The 20987-nt window shown below is 38.8% G+C and overlaps 1 long non-coding RNA gene across 1 annotated transcript; it reads left to right on the plus strand.

The window, feature by feature from the left end:
* Nucleotides 1-10513: 10513 nt before the first annotated feature.
* Nucleotides 10514-15953, plus strand: LOC138839512 (uncharacterized). The gene is made up of 3 exons (XR_011375984.1): nt 10514-10893; nt 11598-11675; nt 14625-15953. It is a non-coding gene; the product is annotated as an uncharacterized lncRNA (long non-coding RNA).
* The last annotated feature ends 5034 nt before the right edge of the window (nt 15954-20987 follow it).

Consider the following 20987-nt stretch of genomic DNA (forward strand, 5'->3'; position numbering starts at 1 on the left):
AGTGGGATTGCTGGGTCATAGGGGAGCTCTATGTGGAGTCTTTTGAGGAACCTCCACACTACTTTCCAAAGTGGTTGAACAAGTTTACACTCCCACCAACAATGCAGTAGGGTTCCTTTATGTCCATATCCCCTCCAGCATCTGTTGTTATTAGTTCTTGATTATAGCCATTCTAACTGGGGTGAGGTGGTATCTCAATGTTGTTTTGATTTGCATTTCTTTTATGGCTAGGGAGGTTGAGCATTTCTTCTTGTGTCTATTCGCCATCCTTCTTTCCTCTTCAGAGAAGATTCTCTGTAAGCCTTTAGCCCACTTGTTTATTGGGCAGTTGTTTCTTTGAGAATTTGTTGTTGGGGGATTTACTTTTTTGAGTTCCAAGTATATTTTAAATATGAGACCCTTTTCCGATGTATGGCTAGTGAAGATCTTCTCCCAATCCATGGGCTTTCTATTGATCTTGCTAGCTATGTCCTTTGCCATGGAGAAGCTCTGCAATTTCATGCAATCCCATTTGTCCAACCTTTCTTTGATTTGTTGTGTTTCTGGGTCTGTATTAAGAAAATGTCAGCCTATGACAAGGAGCTCTAGGGTTTCTCCTATTCTGTCCTGTAATGTTTTCAGAGTGTCTGCTTTGACTCCGAGGTCTTTGATCCAATTGGAGTTGATTCTGGTGCAGGGTGATATAAAGATATAGCTTTAGTTTTCTACAAGTCATTAACCAATTTTGATTTGCATTTCTTTTATGGCCAGAAATAGACTTCTCTCCCACGCTACTAGAGCTGATTCAAAATTTTGGTAAATTAACAAAATCAACCCATAATAATCAGTATCTTTTGTGTACTCTAACAACAAGAAGATTGAGACTGAAATCAGGAAAGTAATTCAATTTGAAATAATTCAAAAAATAAAATATTTAGGAATTAACCAAAGATGTGAAGGATCTGTATAGTGAAAAGTCTAAAAATTTAGAAAAGGAAATTGAATAAGACTTAAGAAAATGGAAGGACCTTCCACGATCCTGGATTAGAAGAATTAATGTCATGAAAATGGAAATACTGCCCAATGCAATCTACAAATTCAATGCCATACCCATCAAAATCCCAACATTATTCTTTAATAAGATAGAGAAAGCAATTCAAAAATTTGTATGTAACAATTAGACACAAGAGCAAAAGCATTCCTTAGCAGGCTGAATAGTATTGGAGGAATAACAATATAAACTTTCAAATTCTAGTGAAAACAGATTGATATGGGTACAAAAACAGGCCTAAAGACAAGGGACAGAATAGAAGACCCATAAAATATTCTATAAGAGAGCCAAAACCATAGGCTGGAAGAAAGACAGTCTCTTCAATAAATGGTCCTGGCAAAATTGGATATTCATGTGCAGAAAATGAAACTAAATCCTCATATATCACCTTGGACCAGCATCAATTCTAAATGGACCATACACTTTCACATAAGACTAGAAACAATGAAAATATTATAGGAAAGAGTGAGTAAGGGAAACATTAGGCCTCTTGGGCACAGGTAGAGACTTTCTGAGGAGAGATCCAGAAGCACAGCAAAACAAAGAAATGTTTGATAAATGGGACTGCATTAAACTAAAATGTTTCTTCATGGCAAAAGACATAGCCAACAAGCTAAAAAGACAGCCTATAGAATGGGAGAAGATTTTTGCCAGCTATAATATCAAAAATATACAGAGAACTTTAAAAATTAAATCTTCAGGTGCTGGGAAGGTGGCTCAGTGGTAGAGTGCTTGCCTTGCATGATGAGGCCCTGGTTTCAAACTACATTTGGAAAATCCTCTTATAACAATGCTTTCTAGGCCCAAAGGAAAAGGCTCTGCCTAAGACAAAAAGTTATTTTACTGTTTTTATATGCAGTGAAATTCTATGCTTCCATCAGAAAGAATGACACCACCCCATTTGTTAGGACATGGAAAGACTTGGGAAAAAATTATATTAAGTGAAGTAAGCCAGACTGAAATAAACATAGGTCCCATGGTTTCTTTTACCTGCAATAATTAGTATATGTATAGGACAAGCAGAAGAGGTCTAAAGCTATGTACATATGACCATATAACCCAATGATAGGTGAAATGAACCCCAAGATAGGGATACAAGAGGTTTTTATCTTTGTTGCTATTCTTCTTAATGTACTTATAATGTACTATGTGATTTTTTGTTTCTTTTGTATGTTCTTCCCCCATGGTATAACCGGTTTTCACTGTATTTGATTCTGGTGCCCTGCATCTTGTATATACATTTTTCTAATTTGAGGAGGGGAAGGGAAATAACAAAATGCTGAAATAAAGATACAGGATGACCCATTGTAACAATGAGATGTACAAGACACTATGTTGAAAACGAACTTTACAACAATGGAGGGGAGGAGGAGAGGGGAGAGAGAAGTTGGGGAGGTTGGGAGGAAAGGGATGGTAGGGGAAATATAAAGGAGGGTGTAACAATGCTCCATAGGAAATGGACTTATTACCTTGCTCATGTAACCGTAACCCCTCTGTACAGTATCTTTACAATAAAAATATATAAAAATGAAAAATAGTTTAAAACATAGGTTAGAGGGCTGGGAAGGTGTCTCAGTGGTAGAGTGCTTACCTTGCATGCATGAGGCCCTGGGTTCGATTCCTCATCACCACATAAGTAGAAAAAGCTGGAAGTGGTGCTGTGGCTCAGCGTGGTAGAGTGATAGCCTTGAGCTGAAGAGCTGAGGGACAGCACCCAGGCCCAGAGTTCAGTCCCTACAACCAACAAAAATAAAACAAAACAAAATAAAGTAAAATATAGGTTAGAAAATCTACTGAGAGGTCGGGGAGGATTGGGTGCGGGGTTGGGGGAGGATGGGAAGGGATGGGAAGGGGAAACAAAGGAGGAGGCTACAATGCTTGATAAGAAATGTACTCATTATCTTGCCCATGTAATTGTAACCCCTCTGTACAGTATTTTCACAATAAAAAATAAATAAAAATTAATAAAAAAGAAAATCTACTGAGAGAGATAAGGGGAAAGCACATGCATAAGGGCCTGGGTACAAGTCAAAATACCATCAAAAATAAAAAAGACAGAAGCCTAGCTTTTTTCTTTTTCTTTTTCTTTTTTTTTGAAATTGAGGCCTTTAAAATGTTTGTGTGGATTGGAGATATTAGAAAGCCACATGCCAATTCTTTCATCTTCTACTGATTTTTAGGCTAATTGGCAAGATTAGAGACTCAATTAGCAGAATGGTATGCAGCCTGAATGAGATTTTTTTTTTTTTAAATTGTATTTTATTTTATTTGAGAACATACTGTACAGAGGGGCTACAATTACATGGGCAGGATAATGCATACATTTCTTACCAAGCATTGCAGCCTCCTCCTTTGTTTACCCTTCACTTCCCTTCCCCGCCTCCCCCCTCCCCCCACCCAATTTTACCCCCCTCCCCCCACCCAATTATACCCCCCTCCCCCCCCACACCGAAATTGTAAAGCTGGTTTTGACATGACATTTTGTACTTCTCATTGTTGCAACAGGTCCACCTGAATCCTTAAACGACTTGTTTGTCCCCATCTCCTCCACATGTTATACTGACATCAAATATAGTGAAAGCGGGGGTTACACTGTGGGGGAGGGACATACAAAGCAACAAAGAAATAATCTTATAAATGCATTAGAAACACATGCATGAAAGAAACGAAAACATTAAAATACATATTTAAGGGTTCATTTTCCTAACATCACATTATCTGGCCTTTTCCGCTTGACTCATACCTATACTAGATATTGCAAATAAGGGAAACCATGGGACCTATGCTTCTTTGGGCCTGGCTTACTTCACTTAATATAATTTTTTCCAAACCTTTCCATTTCCTAACAAATGGGGAAATGTCATTCTCTGAATGAGATTTTTTTAAATAGTCCAGCACAGAATCCATTTTAAAAGACAGATGTCAATGTTTTCTTTGTATATATTTTTTAGTCCACATACATATTTTTTAGTGTCAAAGCACTAGTAGAAAACAAATTAAATGGACACCTCAATGACTACACACAAAAATATTCTCGAGAAGAAACTAAACAAATGGGTAACTAAAGTCTTCAACAATCCAATAACAGAAAACCATGAAGTGAAGGAAAGGAAAGAATCTGATTTTCAGACCTATACATTATAATATTTAAATGTCCAATTTTCAATGAAACAAGAAATTATGACCAACTAAGAGTAACAAAATAAATTGAGTTAAAATATCCCTAAAGAAGCTCAGATATTAAACTTCTTAAAAAATTTTATAACTGCCAAAGAGTTAAAGGAAACCATAAAGCTATGTATTAGTCAAATGAAAATAAAACTTGTAAAAGAAAAAAAAATAAACCAAACAGTGATTTTGATGCTAGAAACAAATCATTGAAGTGAAATTCCAACTATAGCATTACAACAACAGATATAAAAAGTGTTAAAGATCTTTAAGTAGGAGGACAGTGCAATTAAATTATCCAGCATGGAGAGCAGAGGAAAAAGACTAAAAACTAGGCTACCATCAAATGGAATAACATACCGACTTTAAAACCTTAGAAGAAAGAAAAGAAGACTAAGAGATGACAGAAAGAATATTGGAGGTGGTAATAAGGTCAAAAGCCCCCGGAGTTTGGTGAAAGGCTTAAATCTATGCATTCAAGTAATTTGATAGACATCAAATGAAATGCATGCAGAGTGTCCAAACTAAAACATTTACTATAAAATTATCAAAAAATACACAAAACAATGCTGGAAGTAGCAAGAGAGTAATAATCCATTATGTACAAGGAACCCTCAGTAACAGCCAAGTCCTCAAATGAATTATACTGGTAATAAGAAAGTAAGGTGGTTTACAATGCTAAAGAAAAGAAAAAACTAAAAAACAAAAGTCTTTTCTGTATCTTAGTTTAGTTTGATTTAGTTTAGTTTAGCTTGCTGTTTAGTATGGCAATCAAAATAATTATTCTGACCTTATTTGTGACATTAATGGGTATTTCTAATAATTATGATGTTTACATGGATATTTAATCAGATGATTTTAATAGATTAATAAAGTGTCTATTAAAAAAACTGTAAGCTAAGAATTTTACATCTAGAAAAATGTCCTTTCACAATCAAAACAAAAATTAACAAATTTTCAGATAAATAGTAGTTAAGTAAGTTTGTGGCCTGTAGACCTAATCCCAAAAAAATTGATAAAGTGTGTCCTTCAGTTGAAACAAAAACTAGACAGCAACTGTAAGTAATAGGAAGAAATAAAGATCTCTGAGAAAGTTAAATACACAAATACAGCATTATTTTACTATTGGTATGTAATTCTAGTTTTTGTGTGTGCCTATACTTGGGCTTGAACTAGGGCCTTGGCATTCCCTCTTAACTTTTTCACTCAAGTCTGGCACTCTACCACTTGAGCCACAGCTCCACTTCCAGCTTTTTTGTGATTAATTAAAGATAAGAGTCTCATGGATTTTTCTGCCTGGGCTGGCTTTTAACTGTGATTCTCCTATTTCAGCCTTCTGAGTAGTTAGGATACAGGTATGAATGATCAGCAATCAGCTCTATAATTCTTTTGATTTCTTTCTTTCTTTCTTTCTTTCTTTCTTTCTTTCTTTCTTTCTTTCTTTCTTTCTTTCTTTCTTTCTTTCTTCCTTTCTTTTTTTGTCGGTCATGGGGATTGAACTCTGGGCCTGGGCGCTGTCCCTCAGCTCTTCAACTCTACCTCTTGAGCCACAGTGCCACTTCTAGTTTTCTGGTGGTTTATTGGAGATAAGAGTCTCCTGTCCTGAAGGGAACCTTACTGCATTGTTGGTGGGAGTGTAAATTTGTTCAACTACTTTGGAAAGCAGTCTGGAGGTTCCTCAAAAGACTCCACATAGAGCTCCCCTATGACCCAGCAATTGGGCATTTACCCAAATGATCACAAACAAGGCCACACTAAAGCTACCAGCACAACTATGCTTATTGCAGCATTATTTACCATAGCTAAGATCTGGAACCAACCCAGATGCCCCTCAATAGATGAATGTATCAAGAAAATGTGGTATACATACATAATGGAATTCTATGCCTCCATCAGAAAGAATGAGATTACCCCATTTGTTAGGAAATGGAAAGACTTGGAAAAAATTATATTAAGTGAAGTAAGCCAGGCCCAAAGAAACATAGGTCCCATAGTTTCCTTTATTTGCAATATCTAGTATATGTCTGAGTCAAGCAGAAAAGGTCAGATAAGTTGACCTTAGGGGAATGAACCCCAAGATAAGTATTCAAATGTTTTTTTTTCCTTTCATGCAATTGTTTCTAACACATTTATAAGATTATTTCTTTGTTGCTTTTTATGTCCTTCCCCACCGGTATCCCTGTTTTCACTGTATTTGATGTTGGTATAATTTGTGGTGGGGAAGGAAAAAACAAATCGTTTAACTAGGGATACAGGTGGACCCATTGCAACAATGAGATGTACAAGTCGTTATGTAAAAAAACGAACTTTACAACTTTGGTGGGGGGTGGGGGAGGGGAGAGTATGGGAAGGGATGGGAAGAGGAAACAAAGAGGAGGCAACAATGCTTGCTAAGAAATGTACTCGTTATCTTGCCCATGTAATTGTAACTCCTCTGTACGTTATTCCTACAATTAAAAAAAAAAAAAGTGTCTCCTGTCCGGCCTGGCTTTGAACAGTGATCCTCAGATCTCAGCTTCCTAAGTAGCGAAGTTTACAGTCATGAGCCACTGGTGCCCAGGAATTCTTTTTATTTCTAATATGATATAAAAGTAGTGGTATTTTACACATAAATTCATAAAATAGCTTATAGTGTTTGGTAAATAATGTATAAAGATATTGTTTAAAATAATGCTACTCTGACAGCAATATAAAGGAGACCTGAACAAAATCAGCTTTATAATGCGATGTATTCATAATCTACTTTGTTGAATGGTAACTCCTTTGTACAACTAACGATAATAATTTTAGAAAGTAAGTTGGTTCAAATTTTATTGTTAAAATTTCGTACTTTAGTGATAAGTCCTATAGTAAACAACAAGCACACAGCAAGAGAATGTACAAAAAGAAATAAAAGACTCAAACTGGCTCACTACAAAAATGAAAGAACCAGTAAAGGAAGTAACAAAGAACATAAAATATGTGACATATAGAAAATGTGTTGAAAGGTGGCAGGAAAAGATTGTTAGTATTTTACATATACATGCACCAAATTCAATTTAAAAATTAAACATTGGCACAATGAATTAGAAAACATGATCCAAATGTTTGATCTCTATATATGACTCATTATAAATCTAAAAGTCACAAATCGTCTGAAAGTGAAAGATAAGGAAAAGATATAATCCATGTAGAAAGCAAACAAAAGGGAGCTAGGGTAACTATACAGACAGTTCCCAACTGAATGTGTTTTCACTCACATCTTTTTTCCAATGGTAGAGAAGTGGTTCTTTTCAGTAGAATTTGTACTTGAAATTTTGAATTATGACCTTTTCTCAAAGGAACAATATGAATTAATATACTCTCTCAGATATTGGGCAACAGCAGCAAGCCACAGAACTCAGTCAACTTTGTAATTACAAAGGTCAAATAAAAAAACCCACAATATTTTTCAATATACTGTGTTGTTAAACTATCATGTTTAGTGATTAGGTGTAATAAACACAGTTTTTATCTACAATATTTTCAACTTACAATGGTTTTGTTGGGAAGTAACCCCTTGTAAGTTGGACTAATATTATCTGGACTAATATTAGAAAAAGTATGTTTTAAGTCTAAGACTCTTACAGTAGATAAAGAATACTATGAACAGATAAAAGGTGTTGATCCAGCCAGGTGTTGGTGACTCACACCTGTAACCCTAGCTTCTCAGGAGGCTGAGATCTGAGGATCTCAGGCAGGAAAGTCTGTGAGACTCTTACCTCTAAATTAAGTACCAAAAAGCCAAAAGTGGAGCTGTGGCTCAAGTGCTAGAGTACTAGCCTTGAGTAAAAACGTTCATGGATATTACCCAGGCCCTGAGTTCAAGCCCCAGAACCAACAAGAAAGGGTTGATCCAACTTAGCAAAGTGGTTGAAGTCTATAATTCTAGCTCTTGGCAGACAAAGATTGAGAGACATGGCTCAAGGCCATCCCAAACATAGAAGTTCCTAAGACTTCATATTAATTGATGTCTGGGTAGTGTGGTACACACCTCTCATCTGAGCTACAAAAGAAAGCACAAAATAGGGGAATCATAGGCCAGGCCAGCCCAGGCATAAAGGAAGATTATCACAAAAATAATGCAAAAAAGAGTATGGCAGAGTGTCTCAAGTGGTACAACACCTGCTTAGCAAGGACTAGCTCTGCAGTACTGCAAAAAATAGAAGTGTCAATCCACTAAGAAATACATCCATTATGAACATATATTTAGCAACCAAGGTAGCACCAAAAAAATATGAGACAAAAATTGGCAAAATTAAATGAGGAAATAGGCAATATCATAGTTGGAAGGTTCAATATCTTAATTGTGTTTTGTGTATGTGTGTGTGTGTGTGTGTGTGTGTGTGTGTGTGTGTGTGTGTGTGTGTGTGTGTGTGTGTATGTGTGTTTTCCAAGACTGGGGCTTAAACTCAGGGTCTGGGCACTGTCCCTTAGCTTTTTGCTCAAAGCTGGCACTCTACCACTTGAACCACACCTCCATTTCCAGCTTTTTGTTAGTTCACTGGGGAAAAGAGTCACAGATTCTTCTGCCTGGGCTGGCTTTAAACCACAATCCTCAGACCTAAGCCTCCTAAGTAGCTAGAATGACAGGCATAAGCCACTGGCACCTTGCTAAAAATCTTTCTTTTAAATCAATGTAACACCAGATAGAAAATCTACAAGGAAATAGACTTTAACAATACTACATGCTAACTAGATCTAGTAGTCACAGAAACACTCTTCCAAATGGTAAAACACACATTTTCATTTAATGAGTATTGAACATTCTCTAAGACTATAAGTAAAGTATAAAATGAATTTTCAATAAATTTTAAATTTAAATTTCATAACAAGTATATTCTCTAGATTCTTTCAGTGGGAAAAAAGTTGAAAATAAATAAAAGAAAGAAAACTGGAAGTTGATAACTATTTGGAAATTAAATAACACATTCATTTACACTTTTTTGTGCTGGTCTTGGGGCTTGACTGCAGGGTCTGGGTGCTGTCCTTGAGCTTATTTTACTCTACCACTTGACCACAGCTCCATATCTGACTTTTTGGAAGTTCATTGGAGATAAGAGTGACACAGACTTTCCTTCTTAGGTTGGCTTTGAACCATGATCCTAAGATCTCAACTTCTTAGGTAGCTATGATTACAGGCATTAGCTGCTTGCACCCAGCTCTTTTCCACTTTAATTGAGGAATAAATGACAAATTAAAATTTTATACAATTAAGATGCATGATGGTTTGATATGCATATACATTGTGAAACAAATGCTAATCTCAGCATCAAAAAAATTACGTTTTGTATCTATTCTTTTTGTGCCAAGAACACTTAACTAGTTTTTAGCAAGTTTAAGGTATACAATATCATATCTATCGTGCATAAATACAACTTTGTACCCTTTGACCAATATCCCCGAAATTCCTTCTCTCTCCAGCCCCTAACACCCACCATTCTCTCTGCATCTATGAATTTGATTACTTTAGACCTTACCTATAAGTAAAATTACTCATTATTTATCTTTCTGTTTATCTAGAGAAATAGTAGGACAGTGGGAATTATGAAGGCTCTAACAGGGTGGCCAAAAGAAACATGGAGAAACAGAAATAATACAAAAAAGCAACAAACACTCCCAAAACACATCTTCATCTCCCACGAAGGGAAAGAAAGCTGAACATGCAATCATAAGGTAAGCCCTGGAGATTCTGTCTGCATGATAATCCCATACCTGCTGCAAGTCTTAAGCTCAGTGCAGAGATTTGGTGAGACAGTGATTGTTCTGGTGTGGAAGGCTCATTTCAGTGAAGACAGACATTCCGTTATTCTTCTCATCTCTGAAAGCTATAAGCAAGATGGCATCTTGAGAAGAGCCTATTGCTTGAGAATCAGATATGCACTCAAACAAGGAACAATTATGGCTCAGAGAGTCTTGTGGCACTCTGCCACAGTGTCTCGGTAGAAGCTGGCCAAAAGAGGTGGTCATGGAGATCTGATTATGATATCACCAGAGGAGTTCAAGCAGTGGGGAGCTCTGACAGTGAAAGACACAGTGTTCAGAGTCACAGCTCTATCAGGCAAGGAGCAAGTACTATCACCTGAAGTGAAAGATTGAAATTGGGGCTATGTCCATTTTACAATTTACTAACTGCTAATTCTGCTTCTGTAAACATGCTTGTGCTAACACTGACTCTTCCCCTCCCAGAAATAAGTTAAAAAGTTTCAGAGTCCAGATGCAGGCCCTGGGACAAGGTCTGCAAACATAGATAAAGAACAAAAGAGTATGTTCTTCTAAATTCCTGTTTAGAAACTCTCAGCAAGGGACTCAAGATAAAGACCATCTGGTGAGCCCAGCAAACTAGGTCAAATGTCAACCAATCGCGAGCCTGTAACTATGTGGACTCCCCTCCAGAGAAGCCTCCCCCTAGGGAACCAACCAGTTTTCAACAAGTGTTACAAAACTTCCCGCGCAGTTGATTTTTAAGCTGAGCCAATCCTGGGGAGCCTGGGGTCTTATGCTAATCCTGTGGTTTTTGTCTTTAAAAGTGCCTGTAACCACTGCTCGGGGCTTCCAGTCTGCCTTGGACAGGGAGCCCTTTTGCACAAACGCCTAATAAACTCCTCTTGCTTGTTGCATCTGCTGGTTTGGAGTCTTGGTTCTTGGGGTGCCCTCCCGTTGAAGAAAGCATCCCAGTGAGTCTGGGGTCTTTCAGTTGGGGGCTCATCCGGGATCCAGGCGCCCCCCCCAGGCCCCAAATTCCAGGACCGGTAGAGCTCTTGTGTCTCGCGTCTTCTGTGTTTGTCACTTTCGTTTTGCATTCTGGGATCCAAATCTGTATTTGGACTAGAGGGAAAAGCAGACGTGCCCAGTACCCTAGTCCCGCCCTGGAGCCCTGCTCCAGGGTCATCTGTATTTGGGCCAGAGGGAAAAGCAGACGTGCCCAGTGCCCTGGTCCCGCCCTGGAGTCCTGCTCCAGGGTCGTCTGGAGGAAGGAGGAGATCCGAGTGTCTCTCTGTTCTGGGGAGTTAAGGCAAGGCCGGCCACTCCCATCTGTAATTCCTTCCTCATCTGCACTCGGTAGCCGTGAGGCGTCTGGTTCTGTCTCTGTTTAGTGTTACTCGTTTTTAGTGTGTGTTTTGTATTCTCTATAGAGATGGGACAACAAGTGAGTCCACTCCCAGGACACCTGAGACCTTGTCCTAGTTCGTTTAAAAACTGCTGGTTCTGCTTTTGTAACTTGCTTGTTTGTCAATTATGAAACTGCCACTGACCACCTGCAAGTGGCCCCAGTTAGATCTCAGCCTCAGGCCTTGGCTCGGGGGGTCTGAGCGTGGGGGAAAAACCTGTCAGTCTGAGGGGACGGCTGCTAGGGATTTTTCTTTTCCTTTGCCCCAAGATGACTGGGAATTCTCCTCCACCTTGGAAGGCCCCTGGGTAAAAGTCTGCAGGAATCTAAGAGAAAAATCCTCCGGAGGTGAGTAGGGGGGTTGAGTCCCCTGGTAAGTGAATGGTGGTGAGATGTCGCCCCATTCACTGAGACTTGATTTTGTCTTTGTGGCCACTTGTTTGTCTTGTTAACTTTAGTGTGTGCTTGTTTTATGTTTTCTGGGGTAGGAAAGTTCTGGGTGAGTGTGGCAGGCTCACTCAGCAGACTCTGGATTCAGCTTGCTGAATGAGAACAGCACAGAGTTCTGGTAGGGATAAATTGGGTCCCATTAGTCCCCAACTCAGCCTTCAGTTCTTGTCTAGTTCTGTTTTAGAATTGGTACCAGTATTAAATGTGGATTCTTGGTTTTTGTGTTTACCTGTGTTTTTGTTATTTAATTGAACATCTCTGGGGGAATAAAAGTTCCAGCTGGGCTCGGTCACAGACCTGCTATGCCCACCCTCCCTGTGAGGCATGGAAGGTTACTGGGCTAGTTTGGTTCCTTTCTAGCCTCAGGCTGCATTTTCTCCTTGTGGAGGCTGCCAGCAGGGAGGGTGTAGAAGGCTATGTGCCTAGTTTGGACTTTTTCAGCTAGTCCTGACAATGTAACAATTTGTAAAGTGCTCTTGTCTGAAATTGGATTAAAAAAATCTGGCCAGTTTAAAGTGACCCCCTCCCCCAGCCCTCCTCCAACAGAAGGGATTCAAAAGACTAATTAGTGAATTGCCTTGCTAGACAAACAAGCTCTGGGAAAATAAAGCCCAACAAAGGTACCTAGTTTAAAAGAAATACTGTCTTAAATTTTTGTTTAAAAACTTTAAAAGGTGTATGTATGACTGATTTTGATTTTTGCGTGCTTTAAGATCTGTGTGAGTGTTTTGTGTGTGTCTGTGAACGTGTTCAAAGATAAGAATTGTCAGCATGCTGTAACAATTGGGTGAGTTTAAATTTAAAAATTCAAAAGGTTATGAGGTTTGGACATTACCAAAAATTTTTAAAAATCTTCACATTGATGTTTTAAAATGCATAAGACTATTTATACTGTAATTAAGTTATCTGGCTTAACAAAAATGCATTGGCAGTTTGGGATTTAATTCCCTTGGCTAAAATTTGGGGATAAATATTAAAAATTTAAATGTAAAGGTTAGTTTAACACTGTCAAAGATGTTACCTGTTCTGTCTGTCTAAAACTGTGTATTTCATTCAAGAACCAAGAGAAGAGACAGGGGGAAAAACTTAGAACCCAACAGAAGACCTGTCTTTTGGGGGTAAGGGATGAACAGGCAGAAGTGCACTTCAGCTGGTCATGCATGGTGGGACAGGTCCTTGGAGGAGTCCACGCATGGTGAAAGAGGGCAAGCTGGCACAAATGCAGTTCATCTAACCCTAGAGTCAGATTGGGTGTGCCCATTCCATAGAAGGGGCCGAACGGCCCATCTTTGTTCTCTCTTTTCTCTGCAGATAGACACTGAAAACATGATTGTTAAAATGAGTGATGTGATGATCTGATTAGTATTGCTAAAACTTCCCCTTGGATGTGTTAACATTAAAATTAGAAATGGATTTTTAGATATAAAGTTTAAAAATAAAATTGTTCTTAACATTGGCCTCAATGTGCACAGAGAAAAAAAATTAGGATTATCAAAATGATTGCTATTCCAGTTTGCTCTTATAGGTTGTTTTTTTAAGTTTCCAGCAAAGTCCAGAGAAAAGCACAGAGGATTCTTAATAGTTTGTCAGATGTAACTTTGACTCTTAATAAGTTTCAGGTAAGAGCATGCTTAAAAGCTACTTCTTGTTGCTTTTAATTGGAGTAAAATGGCCTTTTATAAGACTCATTGATCTGAAACTGGTTCAAGGCCAGCCCGGGCAGAAAAAGGTTCCTGTGAGACTGTCACCTCTACTCAGCCAGCAGAGTGCTGAAAGAGCAAGCAGAGTTGCTTTGGGACTCAAAGTGGCAGAGTGCTAGCCTTGAGCTGTAGAGCTGAGGGACAGTGCTCAGGCCCCGAGTTCAAGTCCAGTGACCAGCTAAAGGGAAATGCCAATGAGGCATTTATCCCAATGTGGAGAAGACACTCCTGGGACAAGAGCAATGGAGGAGCATCCAGAGGCAGTAAGCCACTGGTTGGATGGCAGAAATGTCAGATCCTAGAGTCACTTGTGCGTGGCCCTTCAAAACTGGTCAGAGCCAGGAGGTCATAAAAAGAGTTTGTAAGCATGCCTAATGTCCATGACTATCTACCTTGTAAGGGACAGGAACTTGCCAGTCCTCTGTGATAGTAAAAAGCTAATGTTATAAAATATGGGAAATAGTTTAAATCTCAACCCCTTTATGTGCCAAAAGCTCTAATTGAGCTGACACTAGTTACATGAAGTTCATCTGCTCAGGAAAAACTTTGTAAACCTGAGTCCATTGATCTCTTTCTAAGGCCTGCAAAGGTGACTTAGGCATTGCTGGGATCATTAGAGATCATATTCCTAAGCCATCTAGGAAGATGCTTTTGCAAACCAGAGTGCTAAACAAGCTACACTGCTGTAGCTGGAGAAAAGGTCTGTGCAGTTGTCAAAATATTGTTCTTAATGACATCTAACCCTGATGGCCTCTTTGTAAAATAGGCTAAGGTTATAGGTTCCTGGCTAGGTAAGATCAACGCCCCTGAAGTCAGCTTGAAAAAGTTGCAGATGGACCTTTGCCCTTCTACCCCCTTTTTAAGATCAAAGGTCCAGAGTCAATTTTGGAGAAATGAGGCAAAATAGATCAAATAATTTTTTAAAAAAGGCATAAAAAATAGTGTTAACTGTTGTAGGTGTGCAAGGTGTGGAGACTGCATCTGTCAGAAATGGTTACAACACTGAGCCTTCTGTGTCTATTTATAAAAATATATCTGGTTAGTAAAAAAGTTGTGATTTTGGTAAATTGTCCTGGGCTATTGTTTGAAGATCTTAAAACCAGCAGGATCAAAGCCTACCAAGCCTATGAAATGTATCTTTAACCAGTCTGTGTAGGAATTTACAGCCCAGCATGAGGTGTGACAGTCCCTTGGAGCCACTGGGAGACCCTGCTGCTGCTGCTGCATACCCTAATGGGTAAAGTTCAATGACGGCCTGACAGCCACCTGGAGGAACTCCTGCCTGATTCCATCACCTGAGTCTGCTTCCTGGCTGCCTGCTGCTAAATCTAAGATCTTGTGGGACATTCTTTTGGGAGATATCCAGAAACCCTCTCTTCCCACAGTGGATATTGGGGACAAGGATATCACTGGCTTGCTTGCCTTAGGCAATTCAGTGCATAGTGACTGGAAATCCACTCTATGGTCACAGCCTAGTTTGGCTCTGGTATGGTAATAACCTGAGTGTGTTATCAATGGAAGTAATAAACTGCAAAGGAGAGGGGGGTAGTAAAGAAAGCCCTGGGAAAGGAATTGGGGAAAAATTGGTATCCCCTTTGGATAAGAAAGGATTTGAAAAGTAAGGATTGTCTTTAAGACAAACCTCAGAAAGTTTAAGTATGTAGCAGATGGTATGAGTATGTCTTAAAATTGGAGCTTACAAGTACAGCTGGTATAAAATTAAGTTAATTGTGATACACGGAGTCAGGACTGGTGGAAAAAAATGTAAGGGGCCCTGTTACTGTTACTTTTGTTACAATCGGACCTTGTATACTCAACAGACTTGTAAAAGAAAAAGATCAGCTCAGTCCATCTATTAGTTCTGAGATCCAAATACCAAGCATTGAGAACAACTGACACCCCACAAGATAATATAGAAACACCCTAAATTTTAAGATTAAAATTAGTCCAAAGACAAGAGGAGGGAATGAAAGATTGAAATTGGGGCTATGTCCATTTTACAATTTACTAACTGCTAATTCTGCTTCTGTAAACATGCTTGCGCTAACACTGACTCTTCCCCTCCCAGAAATAAGTTAAAAAGTTTCAGAGTCCAGATGCAGGCCCTGGGACAAGGTCTGCAAACATAGATAAAGAACAAAAGAGTATGTTCTTCTAAATTCCTGTTTAGAAACTCTCAGCAAAGGACTCAAGATAAAGACCATCTGGTGAGCCCAGCAAACTAGGTCAAATGTCAACCAATCGCGAGCCTGTAACTATGTGGACTCCCCTCCAGAGAAGCCTCCCCCTAGGGAACCAACCAGTTTTCAACAAGTGTTACAAAACTTCCCGCGCAGTTGATTTTTAAGCTGAGCCAATCCTGGGGAGCCTGGGGTCTTATGCTAATCCTGTGGTTTTTGTCTTTAAAAGTGCCTGTAACCACTGCTCGGGGCTTCCAGTCTGCCTTGGACAGGGAGCCCTTTTGCACAAACGCCTAATAAACTCCTCTTGCTTGTTGCATCTGCTGGTTTGGAGTCTTGGTTCTTGGGGTGCCCTCCCGTTGAAGAAAGCATCCCAGTGAGTCTGGGGTCTTTAAGAAGGTCACAATAGAAAGAGAGCACCAGCCCGTGGCTGGTAAAGTATTCAGCCTCCAGAGCCTACCCCATAGTTCTATGTGTTGGCTGGTGGGTAGGTCTGAGGGCATTAAGCCCAAATCCTTCAAGTCATGTGATTTTCAGAGCTTCCTCACCCATAGGGAGACGAACATGACTGGGCACATGGCCCACTCTTGGAATTGCATTCATGCATGTGTTTGCTGGCCAGGTGGGTCTAAGGGACCAGAGACAAAACATTCCAAACGATGTGATTTCTGCAACCTCCTCCCAACCCCCATGCAGAAGTGAAGTTCTGGGCAGGGTCTGAAAGCACTGACACCTACCTCTGGGAACTGCTTTTTGGTGTGCTTTTGCTACAAGACATGTCTGATGACCTGACCCAGGCTCTCTGAATTACATGATTTCCATGGCTTCCCCTTCCCCTCAGTAGGGAGGCAAACTGTTGGACAGGCCTAGAAACATTCCCACCCAACTTTGGAAACTATATCCTGATTTGTTTGCTATCAAGCAGATCTCAGGGCATTGATCTCAGGACCTCCAAATCACATGATCTTTTCAGATCCTCCCCCCTCCACAGAGATGAACTACTGGGTGGTTTCTGAGCTTCCTTCTTTCCAACAGGGAGGTAAACTGATTGACAGGTTCTGTAGGCAATGAGACTACCAGGCAGAAATGTCTAGGGCCATCAGTTTTCCCTGTACCAATGCAGAAATCAGTACTCTGCTCCCCAATTCTCTGACACATTCAGGGGTTACCAGTGTACTTGGAAACTTACCGTCCTTGGGGACACAAACCAGAGGACTTACAAAGCAAGACAGAGCCTGATCAGCATACCTGACATACTTACTCCACACAGCAAGCACAGCAACTGTCAGTAAACAAACAAAGGGAAGCTTCTATAGTGAAAGCAGCCCAGAAGCAGAAAATCAAACCCCTTGTAGGGGGCTCCAGCTAGTTTTGTTCAATGTGAATGGTGATGGTAATCAGTCCCAGTGCCCTGAGCACATAGACAAATGCATAGGTCCTACCAATACACTCTCCTTCTGAATATTGAAAATATTTCAAGAAAAGACTGTACATGATAGAAACTTCTAACCAATGATTTGGTCACAGATTCACAAACCCAAATGCAGAAAGACAAGTAACATAAAACAAAAAAAGAGGCAACATAGCTCTTTAAAAACTCAACAACCCCACAGTAACAAACAACAGTTAAAAGGGTAAAATCTAAAATAATTCAAAAGAAATGATTATATGAGTGACCAATGAAAAGAAAGAGCACAGAATAAATATCTCAGAAAATTCCAAGAAAAATCAAATAACAAACAGTGAAATAAAAATAATGCAGGATATGAAAAAAGAATTCAATAAAGATGCACAAATTCTAAAAAAATAAGGCCAGGTGCTGGTGGCTCAAATCTGTAATTCTTCCTACTCAGGAGACTCAGATCTCAGGACCATAGTTCAAGCCAGCCTGGGTAGGAAAGTCCATGGGATTCTTATCAAAATTAACTACCAAAAAAGCTGGAAGTGAAGCTGTGGCTCAAATAATAGAATGCTAGCCTTGAGCAAAAGAAGCTCAAGAACAGTACACAGGACTTGAGCTTTAGTCCCAGGACTGGCACAAAAAAAATCAAATTGAAATCTTGCAAATGAAAAGTTCAATACTTCAGATAAAACCTTATTGGAAATCCTCTCTAGCAGACTGTCTCAAATAGAAGACAAACTGTAATCATGATGCATTTTGATAATGCCTTATGTTAATGACAACCTTATAACCTTAAAATAAATGAATATACCTTGTTTAATGTACTTTCCATCTTCTCAGCAATAAGGTTGTCATTAATATATGGCATTATCAAATGCATCATAATTACTCAAAGTAATTTTATTAAATCCCACTATGACTGCCAATTAAAGAAGTTGTAAAAATCTTGGGAATTTGAGAAATTCCTAAAGAAAAGGTGACAGTTTAAAAAACCTACAACTCATTTTTTAAGTACAAGTATGAGATTTAGAATAAGAACTAGAGTAGGCTCTGGAGTCATGACAAACATACTTATCAGCAGAATTATTGTTATTTGGGATCCAGAACTTGGGTTTAAGAGCAACTTGGGTTTAATGGTCCTATACTCGGAAATTTCAGGGAGTTACTTTAAAGTTTGAACCCAAGGCTTCTGCGTCTTATCATGTTCAATTGATTTTTACAGGAAGAAAGGTGATTTACAAAATGATCTTTTTCTCACTCTGAGTAGAGATGCTTTCTTAACTAGGTAGTTTAGTTTATATTGAGGAATACTATGCCATAGAACTATGAAAATAAACATGTTACGATATTGAAAAAAAATAAAAAAGAAGACAAACTGTAAAAGCTTAAAGTCAAGGCAGACATATTTGAACAAGCAGATGAAGATAAAGGAAAAAATATTTTAAAAGCTTGTGTGTAGGGGTCACCCATGCTGTCACCTACCATGTAGTCAAGTGAAATCTACAGACACTAGTCCCCCAAAAGTTTCCCCTATGGCCTGAGGCATGCAAAGTAGAGCTGACCTTTGGAAGAAGCCCTTGCCCCCAGCTCCACCCCTGCCACCTAACAAAGAATAAAGACTTTTGACTGAAAACAGAACAAATGGAACATGAATACCTTTAAAAAGTACATTTGAATATAGAAAAGTAAGGAGTGCAAGCTAAACATATAGAAAACACTTAAGGAAATAGTAGAAGGTGTCTCTAACTTGGTGAAAGAGATGAGCATCTATGCATAGCAGACCTTTAGGATTCCAGAGAGAAGACCAGAAAAGAATCTTTCCAAGGTTTATTATATTGAAATATTGAGTGTATGGATTCATGAAATGATATTGAAAGCTGAAAGAGTAGCACCAAGTCATCTATAAGGAAAATTAATAATCATAATATAGATTTCTCAGTGGAAACTTTCAAAGCAATGAGGGCATGAGCTTATTTATTTCAAGTCTCCAAATAAAATAACTGCCAACTTAGATTGCTATCCCCATATAAAATGTTTCATGACAAACAAAATCTTAAGAATGTATGACAATTAAACTATTGCTGCAGAAGATACTTTAAGGAATCCTACACATAGAAGAGGAAGATAAACACATCCATGGAAATATAGGAAAGAATAATCCTCAAAAGACAGGTAGATAAACAAATGGGGCCATTTGTTAAGAAATGGAAAGACTTGGAAAATTATGTTAAGTGAAGTAAATCAGGCCAAAAGACAAATGTTTTCCCTTATATGTGGAGTTTAGTTTGTAAACTTATAAGGAAACACTTTGGGTGATATGCAACTCTATCAACTGAAGTATGGTAGATTCAAGAGAGAACTCAAATCATGTAACTCCTTAGAAAGGCAAAATCAAAGTTCAACAAAATAAATGCCAGGAAGGGGGTACCAGAAAGGGGTTGGTAGGGCCAAGGAGAAATGACAAATGAAAAGGAGGGGTGGGGACAATGCAGTCAATAATCCAATGTATATCCTACAAAATTAAGAAGAGTGAGGGAAGGATTAGGTAGGGGAGGGATGGGTGTGAATGTTGAAAGGAGTGACATTGAAGAGGATGCATTGCATCCATGAACTGATTTGTTAAATGGCAACTCCTTGTGCAAGTACTTAAAGATAATTTTAAAAAGACAGAAAAAAATTAGAATCAAGGGAGAATCCAACAATATAAAACTAATAAAATGGAAAGAATTACTAATGTCTTTAAATAACTCTGAAAAACTCTATTCTCCAATCAAAATAAAAAGACTGGAACTGGAGGTGTGGCTCAAGTGATAGACTGCCAGCCCTGAATGCGGGGAAGAGGACAAAATGTAAATTGAATAAAAAAATAAGACCCAACTATGTATCCCTTATACAAAATTCACCTCACTGAAAAAAAAATAAGCTTAGAATAAAGAGATTGGAAAAGATTGCGGAATGAAAGCAAGAAGGCGTGGATGTGTGACAAAGCAGCCTTCAGTAAAATTTAGTAAAAAGAGACAAAGGGCACTTCATTCTGGTAAAGGAAACAATCCATCAGAAAGATATAACAATTATAAAATTATGCATTTCAATTTTATAAAGCAGACACTGCTGGATATAAATGCAGATAGATAGCAACAATAACAGTGAGTAACTTTATTATTCCACTCTTTTTTTGGGGGGGGGGGTCCAGTCGTGGTGCCTGAACTCTGGGCCTGGGCGCTGTCCCTCAGCTCTTCAGCTCAAGGCTAGCACTCTACCACTTGAGCCACAGCACCACTTCCAGCTTTTTTCTTTTTGCTTATGTGGTGCTGAGGAATCGAACCCAGGGCCTCATGCATGCAAGGCAAGCGCTCTACCACTGAACCACCTTCCCAGCCCATTATTCCACTCTTACAAATAGGTTGCATAGACAAAAAAAATCAAGAAGGAAACTTTAGAATTAAATGGCAGCTATTGATCAAATTGACTTAATGGGTATTTACAGAATTTTTCAACAGCCACAAAATACACATTCTTCTCAGTGGCTCACAGAATTTCTCCAAAATAGATTCTTTTTTTTTTTTTGTAGTTTTTTTTTTGTGTGTGAAAATATAGTACAGAGCAGTTACAATTACATGGTCAAGGTAATAAGTATATTTATTATCAAGCATTGCTGCCTCCTCCTTTGTTTCTCCTTCCGATCCATTCCCATCTCCTCCCCCACCCACCTCGCTCCCCGGCCAAAGTTGTAGAGTTCATTTTTCGACATAACGTCTTGTACATCTCATTGTTGCAATGGGTCCACCAGTATCCCTATTTATTGATTGATTAATTGATTGATTTTATTGTGAAAAAAATGCACAGAGGGTTACAATTACATGGGCAAGGTGAGTGCATTTATTATCAAGCATTGTTGCATACTCATTTGTTTCCCCTTACCATCCCT

The sequence above is a fragment of the Dipodomys merriami genome, unplaced genomic scaffold (assembly GCF_024711535.1).
Source record: "Dipodomys merriami isolate MVZ:Mamm:240054 unplaced genomic scaffold, mDipMer1.0.p SCAF_3, whole genome shotgun sequence".
Taxonomy (NCBI): Eukaryota; Metazoa; Chordata; class Mammalia; order Rodentia; family Heteromyidae; genus Dipodomys; species Dipodomys merriami.